The 19,161-nt window shown below is 41.8% G+C and overlaps 1 protein-coding gene across 18 annotated transcripts in view; it reads left to right on the forward strand.

The window, feature by feature from the left end:
• Nucleotides 1-19,161, forward strand: part of NCOR2 (nuclear receptor corepressor 2) — a 640,543-nt gene that overhangs the window by 173,993 nt on the left and 447,389 nt on the right. The gene's annotated exons all lie outside the window — the stretch shown is intronic.

Consider the following 19,161-nt stretch of genomic DNA (forward strand, 5'->3'; position numbering starts at 1 on the left):
ACCTCTGGCCACATATGGTAATACATACACCAGCAGCTTGAGACCTGCTCGTCTTGCGAGACAGCGCTTGCAAATCAAGGCAGGATTTTAAAAATAATATAGCTCGTCTTGCGAAAATCTTGTATACCGTGTTACACGCAAACCAAGGTATCGCTGTATATAATAGCAGAAGGGGAAGTGGGACTTTAAATGAGGTGTGCACCATACAGTAGATATAGTAGTATATATAGAAAATATATTTGAGATAAATACACAGGTAGAATCGTAAAACACAGTAGAGTAAGTAAGAATGGTATTGTTGAGAGCAGATTTTTATTGATATCCTCATCAACAGGCATCATTATAATGCTGTAAAATATACTTCATAATTACAGTATTCCATTCATATAATACAACCTGTACATATAGGTTCGACCAAATCACCGCCACACTGGAACATATTGGTGTATGGTTGGGAGCTGATTTGTAGTATATCTCAATGAGAAATATAGTGTGAATTCATAATTCTCACAATAACAAACAAAAACGGGACACATTAACAAAAATAAAATACCAATAACCGCAAATTAATACCACTTTTTTTCTTATATAGTGCCGTCAATTTTTCATAGCACTTTGCATAGTATAAATCCACATCAGTCCCTGCCCTCAAGGAGCTTACAATCTAAGGTATCCCCTAACTTGCATTCATACAAACGCATACTAGTGGAGTACACAGAGGAAACCCATGCTGGATAAAACGAAAGTAACACTATACTGTAATAAAACTTGCCACCCTATTAAAATGCTTCATAGAAAAAAATAGATTGAAAAATAGCAGAAAATCAAACTACCAAAATGCAAATATTACACCACATTTTCTAACCTCTTGGCTCCAATTTCTATAGCAAGATTGTGGTGATTTTGGCCACCTACAGATTGTTTCAGGACTTTAGGGACTTTCCTATATGAACACATCTAGTGATGCCATTGTTTGCCATTGACGTATACACATTTAATGCATATACAGACTATGCTGGTATGGATATTCTTAGCTATGTTGGCTATCACTATACCTTGCATTGTTAGGACTGACTTGCATATGATTGAAGGGGACATCCCACAGGGTCCTCCTACCATCTAGTCCTTCCTATTTGCGTAAAACATTATCTCACGACAGAACCGATGAATCGCTAGTTCTCTTACACATATTTCATCCCCTTTTGAAAATCAAACCAGATATTTTTTTGAATGTTATGCACAATTTTTATATAGGGCAACGTGTATTCTGTTTTCATTGGCCCTTTAAATAGATCATTTTCCCACTCTGTGCTTGCATGACCCCAGAAGTGACATCAGCCGTGTGACTCTCTTAGTTTCATTCTTCCCGCACGCTCACACACTTTGAAGAGGGTCCCACATCAATATCTACATGGCATAACTGTGCTTTCATGGAGCTTACATTTCCCCAGAGGACATAAAACGTAGACAGAGCATGCTGCAGTCATAAAATACTGAGAACATTCAGGCTGTTAGCTGAACATCTAGAATCTGTTATTAAAAAAAAAAAAAGGGCAGCAAAGAGCTGCACCAACTTCCCCCGGCAATATGTCAGTGTGTGAATTTGTCCTCAATACAAAGTCTAGGGCACAGAGACTGTACTCATGGTCACATTTGAATGTAAATTTGCAGGGAAAGCTTTGTAATATGCCAAAGATTCCTGGTATAGTTTAACCACTCAAGGACCGAGCCTATTTTTGACACTTGTTGTTTACAAGTTAAAATCAGTATTTTTTTGCTAGAAAATTACTTAGAACCCCCAAAAAATGTTTTATATATATAAAACATTTTTTTTATATATACATTTTTTAAGCAAAGCAAAGTGGCGATCATTGCAATTTTTTACGTCGCACTGTATTTGTGGCGAGCAGTTCTGTCTGGAGCAGGCTTTCTCAGCCTTTTAACACTAGAGGAACCCCAAAAAGTATTTTCAGGTCTCGAGGAACCCTTACTAAAACCAATGAGGACATTGTGTTGCCGTCCTTGTGTCCCAAGCTGGCTCATCCCAAGGAATTTGCTTTGTATACCTTGGATGTGGTTCGTGGGATTCGGGTGTATCTGGAATCCACTGAGTGCTTCCGTAGGTCAGACTCAAGTTTTTTGGTTACACAAGGACCAAGGAAAGGGTTGGCCGCTTCTTCAGCTACCATCTCTAGATGGATCAGACAGACTGTGACTCAGGCCTATTCTATTAAGGGTCGGGTTCCTCCTTTCCCTGTCGCAGTGAATGCTACTCGGGTGCTTAGTACTTCTTGGGCCTTCCGTCATAAAGCATCAATATCACAAGTTTGCAAGGCGGCCACTTGGTCCTCAGTACACACCTCCACTAAATTCTATAAAGTAGATATTTTGGCATCTGCGGATGCTTCTTTTGGCCGCAAGGTTTGACATCGCTCAGGTCCTCCAAGGGCATAGAGCCGAGTAGGGGCAATCTTGCCCTCACTGGACTTCTTGCCCATCCATCCTGGGGATCGGATATTTTCCACCGTTACCCAAAGCTCAGGTAAGTGTCGGAGACCACCGGGACACGGCGGGGGGGAGCATCTCTCCCGCTGCCCATAAAAGTGATCTTGCGGTGAATCCACTGTTGAAACCACTTTTATGTTAAGACCACCCGCCGTTTAAAAAAATACCAGGGTTCTGGCAGCTCTCTGCTGCCATAACTCTGGTATTTAAAGGCAAATAGCGACATATATGCAGGGTGGGCGGTCCCTAAAGTGGTTAAATCAACAAATGATTGGCTGCAGCTTGTAGTATGAACAGCTCGTATTGCCATACTTGACAATTACTTTTTTTTTTATGCAAGTTTGCTTTTTAGTATTTTATGGCCCTTTTTTTTCTAAGCATATCAATGGCTGTATATTATTACTGTTATACAACATTTATATAGTGCCACTTATAAAAAGTACATTTTATTTTTATTGAATTGTAATATACCAAGTGAACAGTGATTTCTGTCAAACTGATTTTGCAGTGAAACTACAAGTGTCTTGAAGTGGAAACTCTCAGTTGGCTTATTTCATGTGGGATTTTTTGTGGGTTAGAATTTTTTATTTTCCTTTTTTCAGTCTCCTTTATTTCCAAAGGTTTCAAAGGAAGAAAAAAATAATGAGGGGATTTTTTTTCCCACAAGAACAGGTGAAATCAGTCTCTTTCATATTACACGGAAGTGTCCCAAACGCACAATGAATTTTCAGTTCCCCGAAACTGATCTAACGTAAAAGATGATGTACAAAAGTGTATCACTTAAATGTAAAGGGTAACCATTTTTATTGTGAATACAATGAAAACCAGCTTCATTTAGTTTGACATTGAATTAAAATGATATACTAAATAATATAGACAGTTACATCACTCTCATATGTTTACAATTCTAAAAGCATCAACTGCCTAGTGTCGTTCAGCCCAGAAAAGTCTTAAGTAATTGGGTTGGAGTGTTCACTGGGGACAGATCTGGAGAGAAAGTGAGTATTGCAGTGAACACTTTTTTTTTTTTTTTTTTTTTCTTTTTTTGTGCACACTGGGCATTTTTGCAACTGCTTCCAGGGGCATCTGGTTTTCTTTTGTTTTTTCTTGCCTCTTAACTACCCTGCATGTTATCCTATGTGTCCATGGACACATAGGCTATTAGCAGCATTTAGTGGCAGGCAAAAACCCACAGTCAGTGCATACAGGGGCAGCAGTGTTTTGGCAGGCTTGAGGCGTCTAAATGCACGTTTTTTTCCTTTTCAATGGCCAGAATAAAATAACGCCCAAGCTTTTGACACCTGTAAATGTGCCTAAAAGCTTTAGACACCTTTACAAGTGTTAGGCTTTTTTTCTGCCAAAACGTTGCTGCCAGGAGAAATGGCTTCTAGGAGCGTTTTCAAAACAGTGTGTGAATAAGGCCATACGGCCAAGTGGTTCTAAAGTCAGAAAGTTTTTTATTATAAAACATTTTATACATTAAGATAAAAAATCTTCCATGTGCAGCAGCCCCCCTCAGTCCCCTAATACTTACCTGGGCCCCATCTCGATCCAGCAATGTTGCATGAGAGCCTCGGCTATCTGGGACTCTCCCTCCTTGTTGGCTGAGGCAACAGCGGGGCACCATTGGTTCCCACTCCATTCAATGAAACCAAGTGAACCAATGAGTAGAGAAAGGGAGCAGGGCCGAGCCGTTGCTCCATATCTGAATCGACGCCCCCATAGCAAGCTGCTTGCTGTGGGGCACTCGGCAGTAGGGAGGGGCCAGGTCCACTGGCGAGGGACCTGAGAAGAAGAGGATCATTGTTCCCACCTGGGCCAGTTCTTCACCATTCCTTGGCTCCTGGGTCCTGCCACATTGGATTTGGGAAGCTGGCTGTGACTTCCTGGTGCTTCACAGCAGGTTTTCTACTGCGAATGCGCTAGTAGCACTGAGTTTTCTCACTGGACCCGCAGCCTCCTGAGACCTGCAATGTGTCACAGGAGGTTGGGGGTATGGAAGGGGGGGGCCCAATTTCCACTCCAATCACCCGGGCTATCCTGGTGGGACTGGAGTCGGTATCTGTCAGAGGTGCGTAACCTCTTTGCTCAACATATTTTCAGTGGGCCTATTGTGCAAGTATGCAGCATTTTATTATACACAAATTTTATTTTCTGCATAAAGCTGGAATATTTACTCTCAGTTATGATTCGCTTAGAGTTTACATCCTTAGACCCCTTTCACACTGGGGCGCTTTGCAGGCGATACAGCTCTAAAAATAGCGCCTGCAAAGCGCCCTGAAAAAGCCGCTCCTCATACTCCAATGTGAAAGACAGAGGGCTTTCACACTGGAACGGTGCTCTGGCAGGACGCTAAAAAAAGTTCTGTTAGCAGCATCTTTGGAGCGGTGAAGGAGCGGTGTGTATACCACTCCTGCCCATTGAAATGAATGGGGCAGCGTGGCTATACTGCCGGCAAAGCACTGCTGCAGCAGCTCTTTGAGGTGGTTTTAACCCTTTCTCGGCTGCTAGCAGGGGGGTAAAACCACCCCTGCTAGTGGCCGAATACTGCAGCTGCAACGACTGTAAAGCGGCGCTAAAAATAGTGCCATTTTACCGCCAGTGCCCGCACCGCCCCAGTGTGAAAGGGGCCTTAGTAACAATTATTAGGTGTTGTGTGTGTGTGCTTGTACAAAGCATTTAACACTTGTAATAACAGAGTAATGAGTTCAAGTTAGAGGACTGTCAGAACAGGTTAGGGCAGTGTGCGTCAGTAATATCTTTTGATTGGAGAGAGTGACAAGCTTTTAACTATACCCTTGAGAAAGGTAATTGTGTTGTGTGGACTCACTAAATGCAGCTTATCTAATAAATGATGTTAAGTATTGCTCTATAATAACGTCATGCAGGCTTCCTATAGGCCTCCAATGTGTTTTCCTACATCAGGCTGGCTGGTAGGATGTTTTACCCTATTATACCGCTCTTCAGCTACAAAGGTTTTCTTTGTGTGGTTCACACACCCTACTTTTCTATTCTTTGTTGCTTCTCTAACTACCAAACCATTGAATAAGTTGTTTGATAAACAGAACATTTGATGTCCTTTCACTGTATCAACATTGGAAAACACACAGAGGGAAATTTACTAAAACTTGGACAGACCTAAAATGGAGCTGCTTTGCAACCAATCAACTTTGAGCTTTCATTTTCAAAGGTTACCTGAACAAGCTGAAGCTAGAAGCTGACTGGTTACTATGCACAGCTGCGCCAGATTCCATCCCAGGTTTAGTAAATTCTCCCCACAGTATATATTTTCTCCCAATATCTGTTCTGATCTTAAAGCGGACCTTCGGTCACTTTTTAACTTTCCATCTATTAAATCTTTGAACTTTGTATAGTAAGGCCTCATGTACACTGATGCTGGTAAACGGGCATTTAGGAGCAGTTGGGTGTTTTTTTTCATCTGCCCCTGAACTCTCCTCTGTTATCTTATCAGTACATGTACACAGGGTCATTTTATAGTTGTTTCTAGGCAGTTGAGTTTAGAAGCATTTTTTTTTTGGAAAGCAAAAAAATGTGTACTTGATGGATGTTCCAGAGGCATTGGAAACGTCAAATGCCTGTAACAGCTTGTAGATGCGGTAACTTGCGTTTAGCCGTGTTTAGTTTACAGGCGTTTCTAATGGAGATACATTTTTGACTATTTGAAAATGACAAAAAGCTTCTAAACGTAGCATGTAAACGCAGTTAAACAGACGTTTTTAAACATCGGTTACTATCTGTCATGTTAAATTGTTCATGAGAGGTTTTAAAATGTCTCATTTACATTAAGCCTTAAACATTTTATTTCTGCCAGTAAATATCTTATACAACCCACTTCCTGTTTCTTGTCTGGTCATTAGCCTAGGCTTATGACATCATGCACAGCTCTCTCTCACTCTTGTCAGAGTTTGCCAGGAAGGGAGGGGGAGATGAGTCATAAGAGAGCCAGTGAGAGCTGCAGAGCGGGAGGTGTGCCTGATGTGTAAATTCAAGAAGTGAATAGGCAGCAGCTCCAGCTGCCCACAGTTTAAAGTGGCTACAGCCAGACTTAGTGGAGGGAGATTTCTGTACAGAAATCACAGTATATATAAAATATTATTCAAAATGGTTGGAGAGAAGCTTCAAAATGGCAAACATGTTTTTATTACAAATTATGCGAGCAGACTGCAGTTCCTCTTTTAATTATATGTTGATGTGTATATGTAAAAGTTCTCACTAACAGAAGACGTGAGAAAATGCCTGCCGCTACCCTATTTTAGTTTTACTTTGTTACTGGATCCTGAGTTCATGCATGTGATCCCCTTCAAAATACATACCAGACCCAAGGTAGATAGGTGGGTATTGTGGTGATACCTAATTTCGCTGCACTAGTGTGAATCTATCCTTAAATTGGAACTATAGGAAAAACGTTTTTATTTTTATTTAGTAATGGAGGGTTATAACCCCTGTAAGTTTTATTTTTGCCAACTTTGTCCCATTGAGAAGATTTCCCTTCACTTCCTGTCTCATCGCAAACAGAGAGGAAATCCCTGCAAATTAAGAAAATTTATTGGTGACCCCCAGGTCACCAGAACTAGGGCTCCTCTTTGCAAGATTTCGCCTCTTACTTTTCTGGGGACATCCCAAAATTTGGGATTTTATTTTACTTTCACTTTTAATGATAATGGTGAAGAGGACAAATAGGGAGGATGAATCTCCTTAACAGGGGCACAGACTGCAAAAACCCCCCCCCAAAACTGACTGTGGCCAATGGGAGTAGAAAATGCCCCAACATCAATGGGAGTGAACAATGCCTCCACTAGTGCCATTTAAGTCCAACACATATGGTTCTTTGAAATGCCCCATCATTGGTATTAGTGGGAAGAATCTTGCCCCATCATTGGTATCGGTGGGAGGAATAGTGCCTAATCATTGGTGTCAGTGGGAGGAATAGTGCCTGCCCATCTTGGTGTCAGTAGGAGGAATAGTGTCCCATCTAGGTGTCAGTGGGAGGAATAGTGCCCCATCATTGGGATAATGGGAGGAATAGTGCCCCATCATTGGTGTCAGTAGGAGGAATAGTGCCCCACCATTGGTACCAGTAGGAGGAATAGTGCCCCATCATTGATGTCAGTAGGAGGAATAGTGCCCCATCATTGATGTCAGTAGGAGGAATAGTGCCCCATCATTGATGTCAGTAGGAGGAATCGTGCCCCATCATTGGTGTCAGTAGGAGGAATAGTGCCCCATCATTGATGTCAGTAGGAGGAATAGTGCCCCATCATTGATGTCAGTAGGAGGAATAGTGCCCCATCATTGATGTCAGTAGGAGGAATAGTGCCCTATCATTGGTGTCAGTAGGAGGAATAGTGCCCAATCATTGGTGCCAGTAGGAGGAATAGTGTCCCATCATTGATGTCAGTAGGAGGAATAGTGTCCCATCATTGATGTCAGTAGGAGGAATAGTGCCCCATCATTGGTGTAGGAGGAATAGTGTGAGGAATATTTTCTGTTTTAACAAATCTTAAAATTTTATAACAGACTTCCACAGGAGCTAGTTCTACCCAACTCTGTTAATTGCTTCAATAAGGTTGGATGTGTTTCTATAAGCAATACATTGTCTGGGTATTAATGATAAGTAACACCATAGATTGTTAATCCAGGTAGCATTTGATTGCACTTGGGGATCAGAAAAGCATTTTCCAGTTAAAAAAAATTGGACAAGTGCTAGAATTGGTCTTTTGGTTAAAACGCAGTTATGTGTTTAACCGGATTCAATATGTAAGATCTCTTTTTTCTTTAAAGCGGGAGTCCGCCGTTTTTTTTTTTTTTTTTAAAAGCCAGCAGCTACAAATACAGCAGCTGCTGACTTTTAAAATAAGGATACTTACCCGCCCAGCGCGCCCGCGATGTCGGCACCCGAAGCCGATCTCTCAATCGTCACTCGGGTGCTGCCGCCGCCATCTTGGGTATGGGAATCAGGAAGTTGAGCCTTTCGGCTTCATTTCCCGGTTCCCTACTGCGCATGCGCAAGTCGCGCTGCGCAATAAGGATGGACCCGCTGCCTCTGGGATCTGTGTGTTTCCCAGCAGGCAGCAGGGGACTTTCGGAAAGGGGCGTAGACCTACACCCCTTTCTGCAGACAGCTATCCTGGAAGTGGGTGCAGATACCTGGATTATCCAGGTAACTGCACCCCCCTCCCCCTAAAAGGTGCCAATTGTGGCGCCGGAGGGGGGGAGGATTCCAATGAGCGGAAGGTCCACTTTAGGGTGGACCTCCGCTTTAACTCTTTATTCTAGTTGAGCAACAAGGAAACAACATATGCACATGCATGGTTCAGTGTTTTCAACTCACTGGTGAACCAAAATAATTACATTTAAAAAATATATATGTTTCTAAAAGGTTCAACTTTGTGACTACCCAGACTGTGAAACTCGCTTTTCGTAAGGTGAACATGTGTTCCCTTGCCACTCTTTGTTTTTTGTTTTTATAGTTTTCTTATAATCAAAGGACTAGTATATGGGGAAAACGAATGCGATAAACAGAGGGTGATGCAAGTGGAAGAGAAGTGTGGGGTGGGGTGAGGAAAATCGGGGTAAGAAATGAGGACGGTGGGGTATCCAAGGTGTGTAAGGGGGGGATGATGGTTAGAGATGCCGAGGAAAAGGGGGTCAGGTCATTAGAAGAAGTATGAGGAAGAGAGGGGAGATGACCCATACTCTGCACCCAGTGGTTTCACCTTGACTGTATTGTTGAGAGTCAAGTGCCGTCTGGCATTCTTGTGAGGTGGTGAACTGTATCCATTCATACCATGTGGAACAGAATTTGTCACTTTTGTCTTGTAAGCCCTACATTGTAAGGAAACCAGTGAGTGTATCATAGTCACGGCCTCATTCATCTTGCAGAACCACATGTCTGCAGTTGGTGAGTTGGTTTGTTTCCACATTGCCAGTATGCATGCCCTAGTAGTATTTAGGAGATGTATTAGCGAGAAGTTCCTATAGTTCTTGTTTGTGAAGTTGTTGAGATGTAGAATATATGTAACAGGTTGTAGATCAAAGAGAATGTCCCAATTTTGTGTATAAGCTCCTGCATTATCCACTAATGTGGTTTCAGGATATTACAATCTGAAAAGGTGTGTAAAAGAGTGCCAGGGTTGTTGTTCTTGAGGTAGGGAACATTTTATAGAGGGTGATGGGAATTCTGTACCATCTGGTCTTGGTCTTACAATGTAACCCGCCTCTAGCATCTTGTATGAGATAAATGATTTGTGGGCAAAATATAGTTGCGTTCAGTTTGTTTAGGGGTGAATGTGAGGGGGATTGACTAGAAACTCTTGACCAGCAGAGAGAGTGCTTGTCTGACTTCAAATCACATTTTCTTAAAGTATAACTAAAGGCAATTTATTTTCTAGTTTTGGATAGAGTGGAGAGACCTCTGTCAGTTTATATTACTGTCTGTGTCCCTGTTGGGGAGACTCACCCTCTCTATTTGTCCTGTTTACCATTGCCATTAAAAGTGAAAGTAAAAGAAAATCCCAAATTTTGGGTTGTCCCCAGATAAGTCATAGAGGGGAAATTTTTCAATAGGGACACTAGCGGGACACTAGCTCTGGTGATCTGGGGGTCCCTGAGAGATTCCCTTAATTTGCAGGGATTTTCTCTCACTTCCTGTTTGGCTATGAGACAGGAAGTGAAGGGAAATCTTACCAATGGGCCAAAAAATGGCAAAAATAAACCTTACAGGGGTTACCCTCCCTTATTCAAAATGAAAAAAAAAAAAAACAAGTTTTCCTGTAGTTCTTTTCTACTACTACTGTCTACTTGTGTCAATAGTCCTAGAACTTTAGGTTTGGACTTTCTTTAGTCCTAGATTTGCATAGCTCCCTAGTGGTGAAGAAGAGGTCAACTGAAAGGTCGATTTATTGTAAGAACCATTTGCAGTCTTTGATAAAATAGTATTATGTTAGCTCTTTTAACTCTTAAATTATGTGCTGTGGTCTCTAAGAAGTGTTCCAGTTCCAGGTGGTCTTACGGTCTCTGCATCATCATATGCCAAATCCTGTAGGTTTGAATGCCATTGTAATGTGCAGTCCTGATGCAGGGTTGCCAATCGTCAAGAAATTCATGGGCAGTTTATGATTTTTTTCATCTCTCCATGAATGGCCGTTACAAACATGCAGTCAATGAACCTTCACAGACAGATGTAAGAATCACGGATTTTACAAACTGTCAGTGAATTTACTGACAGTTGGCAACTCTGCATCCCATGAGTTGTCCAGTATCATGTAGCATATACTTCCTGGTCTTGGTTGCCATGTTTCTCAGAGTGGCAATCTCTACAATGCATTATTATGAGGCAAGGCCAAAGACCAGGCAAGAGTTTGAAGAAAAGCCGCACTGGCTTGGCTACAAAGGGAGAACAATTTGGAGCAGTGAAAGTGGCGCTAAGTGCAGGTCATATTGCAGTGACTGATTTGTGAACTATCCTGCTCTGGTTTGTAAAACACAAAAAGCACTACAGACTCACACTTAAAATAAAAACCCTTTTCTCTTTACTATAAAATAAATAACATCGGTGATGTCTGCAGGAAAACATGCAGGAATGACTATCTGAAAGTGGACAATGCAGTTCCCCTTAATGATGCCTTAACATGTCATTTATTTGTAATGCTCTTGTTCAGTGACACTGGCAGTGCCTCAGTTGACATGTCTGTGCAAGATAAAGATAGATAGAAGATGGGAGAGGCTTCCTTCCAATGCATGACTCATTGGACATGACTTATAAAGCGCTGCAGGCTTGGAACACATTTACTGGCTCCTCGGGTGATAGATAATTCCTGGAAGATAGGATCCATGCCCTTGCTTGTACTTTGTCATCTCGCAGGCATATAAATCCCTGTACAAAGTAATGAAGCACAGAAATGTGGAGCAGTACTGAAGGGCTTTGCCCCATGACACCTGCACTTGCAGTGAAGATTTTACAGTAGACAGATTTCCACCAAGATTAGACAGCATGTTTCCCTCTACTTTTTTTATTTTCCGTTTGTCTTTTACACTGGCAGATACTGCGAATGCGACAATTTTTCTTGGCAACTGTGGGGGGGAAGACGGGACACATTTTCCACAAACTTACTGTACAAATCTATTAGCTGAATACTGATGGTGTGGAGTTGGACACTTCTGTTTCCTGACGTTATGGGCCAAGTCTTTGAGTTTCTTTTCCTTTTGTTCGATCTGACACATTCTGTGACCAGGGAGGCAAACACTGAGAATGCTTACATTTCTGATAGTCTGGAGCCAACAATGTGAGCTTGAATAGTTTATCGCAGTTAGCACCCAAATGTCAGCCAACGTGTGACATATAACTGTAAGGCTGCCTAAAAAGATTTTTCTCTATTCTCTGCAGATTTCTGTCAGTGTCTCGGACCATTGTTTCATTTTTGGTTCAGCTTTTTTTTTTTAGGGATAAGTAGCTGTTAATAATGTGTATTGCCAGACTTGAATACATGTGAACCTCTAATCTGTTTAAAGTGTATGTCTGAGCAAAATACAAAGAAGATGTGCAGTACATCTCTGTATTGCATGTGCTTTAGTCTCTTCAAAGTGCTGCAAGTAAGAAAATTCTACCAGAAATCCAGTAAGCTCTACAATTCTATTGTGAGCTGACAACGCGGCTTCCACTGCATCTCAAGCAGCGTGGATTTCTGGCGGTCCTAAAGGAATTTTTAAAAGGTTAAAATATGAGGAAATGTGCATGCTTTTGTATTGTATTATTTTTATAATTTTATCCAGACATACACTTTAATTTTTTGGAGCCATTTGTCCAAAGAATCTATCTGCTAAAGATATGCATCTTCCACAAATTTTTCTGTATAAATATGCGCGTGCATGTACAGTGGTGTGAAAAAGTGTTTGCCCCCTTCCTCATTTCCTGTTCCTTTGCATGTTTGTCACACTTAAGTGTTTCGGAACATCAAACCAATTTAAACAATAGTCAAGGACAACACAAGTAAACACAAAATGCAATTTGTAAATGAAGGTGTTCATTATTAAAGGTGAAAAAAAATCCAAACCATCATGGCCCTGTGTGAAAAAGTGATTGCCCCCCTTGTTAAAACATACTATAACTGTGGTTGTCCACACCTGAGTTCAATTTCTCTAGCCACACCCAGGCCTGATTATTGCCACACCTGTTCACAATCAAGGCATCACTTAAATAGGAGCTGCTTGACACAGTAAGGTCCACCAGAAGATCCTTAAAAGCTACACATCATGCCGAGACCCAAAGAAATTCAGGAACAATTGAGAAAGAAAGTAATTGAGATCTATCAGTCTGGAAAGGGTTATAAAGCCATTTCCAAAGCTTTGGGAATCCAGCGAACCACAGTGAGAGCCATTATCCACAAATGGCGAAGACATGGAACAGTGGTGAACCTTCCCAGAAGTGGCCGGCTGCCCAAAATTACCCCAAGAGCGCAGCGACGACTCATCCAAGAGGTCACAAAAGACCCCACAACAACGTCCAAGGAACTGCAGGCCTCACTTGCCTCAGTTAAGGTCAGCGTTCATGCCTCCACCATCAGGAAAAGACTAGGCAAAAATGGCCTGCATGGCAGAGTTCCAAGGAGAAAACCACTGCTGAGCAAAAAGAACATCAAAGCTCGTCTCAATTTCTCCACAACACATCTTGATGACCCCCAAGACTTTTGGGACAACATTCTGTGGACCGATGAGACAAAAGTGGAACTCTTTGGAAGGTGTGTGTCCAAGTATATCTGGCGTAGAAGGAACACTGCATTTCATAAAAAGAACATTATACCAACAGTAAAATATGGTGGTGGTAGTGTGATGGTCTGGGGCTGTTTTGCTGCTTCAGGACCTGGAAGACTTGCCGTGATAAAAGGAACTATGAATTCTGCTGTCTACCAAGAGATCCTGAAGGAGAATGTCCGACCATCTGTTCGTGTACTCAAGCTGAAACGAACTTGGGTTCTGCAGCAGGACAATGATCCTAAACACACCAGCAAGTCCACCACCGAATGGCTGAAGAAAAACAAAATGAAGACTTTGGAGTGGCCTAGCCAAAGTCCTGACCTGAATCCTATTGAGATGTTGTGGTATGACCTTAAAAAGGCCGTTCATGCTCGAAAACCCTCTAATGTAACTGAATTAGGACAATTCTGCAAAGATGAGTGGGCCAAAATTCCTCCAGGACGCTGTAAAAGCCTCATTGCACGTTATCGCAAACGCTTGGTTGCAGTTGTTGCTGCTAAAGGTGGCCCAACCAGTTATTAGGTTTAGGGGGCAATCACTTTTTCACACAGGGCCATGATGGTTTGGATTTTTTTTCACCTTTAATAATAAACACCTTCATTTACAAATTGCATTTTGTGTTTACCTGTGTTGTCCTTGACTATTGTTTAAATTGGTTTGATGTTCCGAAACACTTAAGTGTGACAAACATGCAAAGGAACAGGAAATGTGGAAGGGGGCAAACACTTTTTCACACCACTGTATGTGTATATATGTGTGTGTGTGTGTGTGTGTTAGTTTATTATATATATATATATATATATATATATATATATATATATATATATATATATATATATATATACAAACACACACACACACACACACACACACACACACACACACACTTGTGCTCATAAGTTTACATACCCTGGCAGAATTTATGATTTCTTGGCCATTTTTCAGAGAATATGAATGATAACACAAAAACATTTCTTTCATTCATGCTTAGTGTTTGGCTGAAGCCATTTATTATCAGTCATCTGTGTTTACTCTTTTTAAAACATAATTGCAACAGAAACTACCCAAATGACCCCGATCAAAAGTTTACATACCCTGGTGATTTTGGCCTGATAATATGCACACAAGTTGACACAAAGGAGTTTGGATGGCAATTAAAGGTAACCATCCTCACCTGTGATGTGTTTGCTTGTAATTAGTGTGTGTGTATAAAAGGTCATTGATTTTTCTGGACTCCTGACAGACCCTTGCATCTTTCATCCACTGACGTTTCTGGATTCTGAGTCATGGGGAAAGCAAAAGAATTGTCAAAGCATCTGCGGGAAAAGGTAGTTGAACTGTATAAAACAGGAAAGGGATATAAAAAGATATCCAAGGAATTGAGAATGCCAATCAGCAGTGTTCAAAATCCAATCAAGAAGTAGAAAATGAGTGGTTCTGTTGAAACCAAACCATGGTCAGGTAGACCAACTGAAATTTCAGCCACAACTGTCAAGAAAATTGTTTGGGATGCAAAGAAAAACCCACAAATAACTTCAGGTGAAATACAGGACTCTCTGAAAACATGTAGTGTGGCTGTTTCAAGAAGGGTGGGCTGCATGGTCGAGTCACCACAAGAAAGCCATTACTACGCAAATGCCACAAAGTATCCCACGCACAATATGTTATCAAAAAATGCTGGAGGAACATTTGCATTCATCAGCCAGCAAGCTGCCCATGGGACGTACTTGGACATTCCAACATGACAATGATCCAAAACACAAGGCCAAGTCGACCTGTCATTGGCCACAGCAGAATAAATTGAAGGTTCTGGAGTGGTCATCTCAGTCTCCTGACCTCAATATCATTGCGCCACTCTGGGGCGATTTCAGATGTGCAGTTCATGCAAGACAGCCCAAGTATTTACAGGAACTGGAGGCTTTTTGCCAAGAGGAATGGGCAGCTTTACAATCTGAGAAGATAAAGAGCCTCATCCACAAATACCACAAAAGACTTAAAGTTGTCATTGATGTTAAAGGGGGCAACACACTGTATTAAGAACTGGGGTATGTAAACTTTTGATCAGGGTCATTTGGTTTCTGTTGCCGTTATGATTTAAAAAGAGTAAACACAGTTGATTGATAAGCAATCCATCTGAGTTGTAAAGTGGTCGCGAGTCATGTGACCGGCCTGAAGACTGCTCAAATTTGGTAGTTAGAACGCTCGTTTTTGAAAACTACTGACATAGTGTGCAATGCCAGCCTCTAATGGAGAGGCTGGCAGTGACCATTTTAGGTTTTTATTTTAAAAGAATAGCTGTGGGTATGGGGCCAGGCCATAGACAGACACAGAGGATGATGACAGGCAGGAAGGAGTGGGTGATGCAGGGACGTACTCTGACCACAGTGATCAGGGCTGAGCAGCCCTGATTTTCGTGGTTAACTCAGAGAAGGCATACAGGAAATGCCAGGTTCAGTTTTTTTTTTTTTTTTGTTTACAGTTTAGAGGGGGCAGATTACACTGCACAAGCACTGTGCTGTGTAATCTTCTTTAACCACTTGAGACCCGCGCTATAGCCAAATGATGGCTACAGCGCGGACCTCCTTTGCCGGGACTAAGTCTATTGACGTCGTCCCGTGCATGAGCGGCCTGTGCGCCCCCTGAGGGGCGCACGCGGTGCGCTCTGTGATCGGCGAGTCTATGAGACTCGCCTGATCACCGATCCGAGCAAGGGGTCGATCCCGACCCCTTATCACGTGATCAGCTGTCAGCCAATGACAGCTGATCATGTGATACAACGGCGGCCGTGATCGGGACATCAGTCCTGATCACGGCCAGCCCTGCCAGTGCCCACCTGCCCCCTGCCAGTGCCCACCTCAATAAAATATAAGTGCCCCCGTCAGTGCCACCCAGCAGTGCACATAGTGCCACCCAGCAGTGCCCACAGTGCCACCCAGCAGTGTGGGCACAATCTGCCTCAACAAAGCCTCAACAAAGGTGCTGCACCCCAGTGCCACATATCCGTGCCCATCAGTGTCATCTACCAGTGCCCATCAGTGCCGCCCATCAGTGCCCAGCAGTGCCACCTATCAGTGCCCATCAGTCCCATCTATCAGTGGTACCTATCAGTGCCACCCATCCGTGCCACCCATCCGTGCCACCCATCCGTGCCCATCTTTGCCCATCAGTGCCACCTTATCTGTGCCCATCGGTGCCGCCTTATCTGTGCCTATTAGTGCCGCCTTAACTATGCCTATCAGTGCCCACCAGTGCAGCCTATCAGTGCCCACCAGTGCAGCCTATCAGTGCCACCTAATCAGCGCTTTTCAATGAAGGAGAAAAATGACCTGTTTGCAAAATTTTATAACAAACTATTAAACATGATTTTTATTTATTTTTTTGCATCTTTTTTTGTTTGTTTAGCAAAAAATAAAACTCCCGGCTGTAATTAAATACCACCAAAGGAAAGCTCTATTTGTGGGAAAAAAATTATAAAAATTTCATTTGGGTACAGTGTTGTATGCCCGTGCAATTGTCATTCAAAGTGCATCAGCGCTGAAAGCTGAAAATTGGTCTGGGCATGAGGGGGGTTTAAGTGCCCAGTAAGCAAGTGGTTAAGGGACTAGGATCTGTATATTTTTTTTTTTAGAGAGGTTAACAAATACTTTAAATGATTCAGATCATCAAACACATTTTAATATTACAGAAAAATAACCCAAGTAAATCCAAGATGCAGTTTTAAGTTATTTCATTTATTAAGGGAAAAAAACTGTTCAAACCTGTCTGGCCCTATGTGAAAAAGTAATTGCCTCCTCCCATGCTGAATCATGAATGAACTGTGATTAACCACAATTTTTTGAAAAGCGGAGTTAAATTTCACATGCCACTCCCAGGCCTGATTACTGCCAGACCTGTTGAATCAAGAAATCACATAAATAGAAGATATCTGAAAAAGTGATGCTCGCTTACAGATCACAAAAAGCCACACATCATGTCACAATCCTAAAAAAAAATTCAAGAACGTATTAGAAACAAACATGTATCAGTCTAGGAAGGGTTTCAAAGCCACTTCTAAGGCTTTGGAACTCCAGTGAACCGTGGGGAGAGCAATTATCCACAAGTGGAGATAACTTAGAACAGTGGTGAACCTTCCCAGGAGTGGCCGACCTACAAAAATGACTCCAAGAGCACAACGATAACTCATCCAGGAGGTCATAAAAGAACACAGAACAACATCTAAAGAACTGCAGGCCTCACTTACCTCAGGTAATGGTTTATGATTCAACAATAAGAAAGAGACTGGGCAAAAATGGCATCCATTGGAGAGTTCCAAGGCCAAAGACACTCCTGACCAAAAAGAACACAAAGGCTCATCTCACATTTACCAAAAAGCATTTTGATTATCCCCAAAACTTTTAGGCAAATATTCTGTGGACTGATGAGGCAAACATTTTTACTTTTTGGAAGATGTGCATCTCATTAAATCTGGTATAAAACTAATACAGCATTTCAGAACAAGAATATCATACCAACAGTCAGACGTGGTGGTGGTAGCATGATGGTGTGGGGCTGCTTTGCAGCTTCAGGACCTGAATGACTTACCATAATTGATGGAAACATGAATTCTGAGCTCTACCAGAAAATCCAAAAGGAGACTGCCCGGCCATCAGTTTGTGACCTCAAGCTCAAGTGCACTTGGGTTATGCAGCAGGACAATGATCCAAAACATAACAGTCCACCTCCCAAATGGTTCAAACAAAGCAAAATGTAGATTTTGGAGTGTCCTAGTCAAAGCCCAGACTTAAATCCAATTGAGATGCTGTATCATGACCTTACGCAGGCCATTCATGGCGGAAAAACCTCCAATGTGGCTGAATTAACACAATTCTGCAAAGAAGAGACTCTTTTCCAGTTATCGCAAACGCTTGATTGCAGTTGTTTCCGCCAAGGTTGGCACAACCAGTTATTAGGTTTAGGGGGCAATTACTTTTTCACATAAAGTCAAGCAGTTTTGGACAGCTTTTTTGCCTTAATAAATGAAACCATCATTTAAAAACTGAATCTTGTATTTACTTGGGTTATCTTTGTGTAATAATTCAATTTGATGATCATTTAAGTGTGACAAATGTGCCAAAAAATAAAATACTTTTTCACAGCATTGTGTGTATGTGTGTAATATATACACATATACAGTGGATATAAAAAGTCTACAAACCCCTATTGAAATGTCAGGTTTCTGTGATGTAAAAAAAATGAGACAAAGCTAAATAATTTCAGAACTTTCTCCACCTTTAATGTGACCTATAAACTGTACAACTCAGTTAAACAAACTGAAATCTTTAAGGTGGAGGGTAGTAAAAATAGAAAAATTAAATAATATGGTTGCACAAGTGTGCACACCCTTAAACTAATACCTAGTTGAAACAACTTTTGATTTTATTACAGCACTCTTGGGTATGAGTCTATCAGCATGGCACACCTTGACTTGGCAATATTTGCCCAATCTGTCATATTGCGAGGGCATCTCCTGTGCACAGTCCTCTTCAGATCACCCCACAGATTTTCAATCAGATTCGGGTCTGGGCTCTGGCTGGGCCATTCCAAAACTTTAATCTTCTGGTGAAGCCATTCTTTTGTTGATTTGGGTTTATGCTTTGGGTCTTTGTCATGCTGAAAGATGAAGTTCCTTTTCATGTTCAGCTTTCTAGCAGACGCCTCAAGGTTTTGTGCCAATATTGACTGGTATTTGGAACTGCTCATAATTCTCTCTACCTTGACTATGGCCCCTGTTCCAGCTGAAGAAAAACAGGCCCAAAGCATGCTGCCACTACCATGCTTCACGGTGGGTATGGTGTTCTTTTGGTGATGTATTGTTTTTGCGCCAAACATATCTTTTGGAATTAT

This window comes from Lithobates pipiens, unplaced genomic scaffold (genome assembly GCF_037356315.1).
Source record: "Lithobates pipiens isolate NorthernLeopardFrog02 unplaced genomic scaffold, aLitPip1_a1.2 Scaffold_3, whole genome shotgun sequence".
In the NCBI taxonomy this organism is placed as follows: domain Eukaryota; kingdom Metazoa; phylum Chordata; class Amphibia; order Anura; family Ranidae; genus Lithobates; species Lithobates pipiens.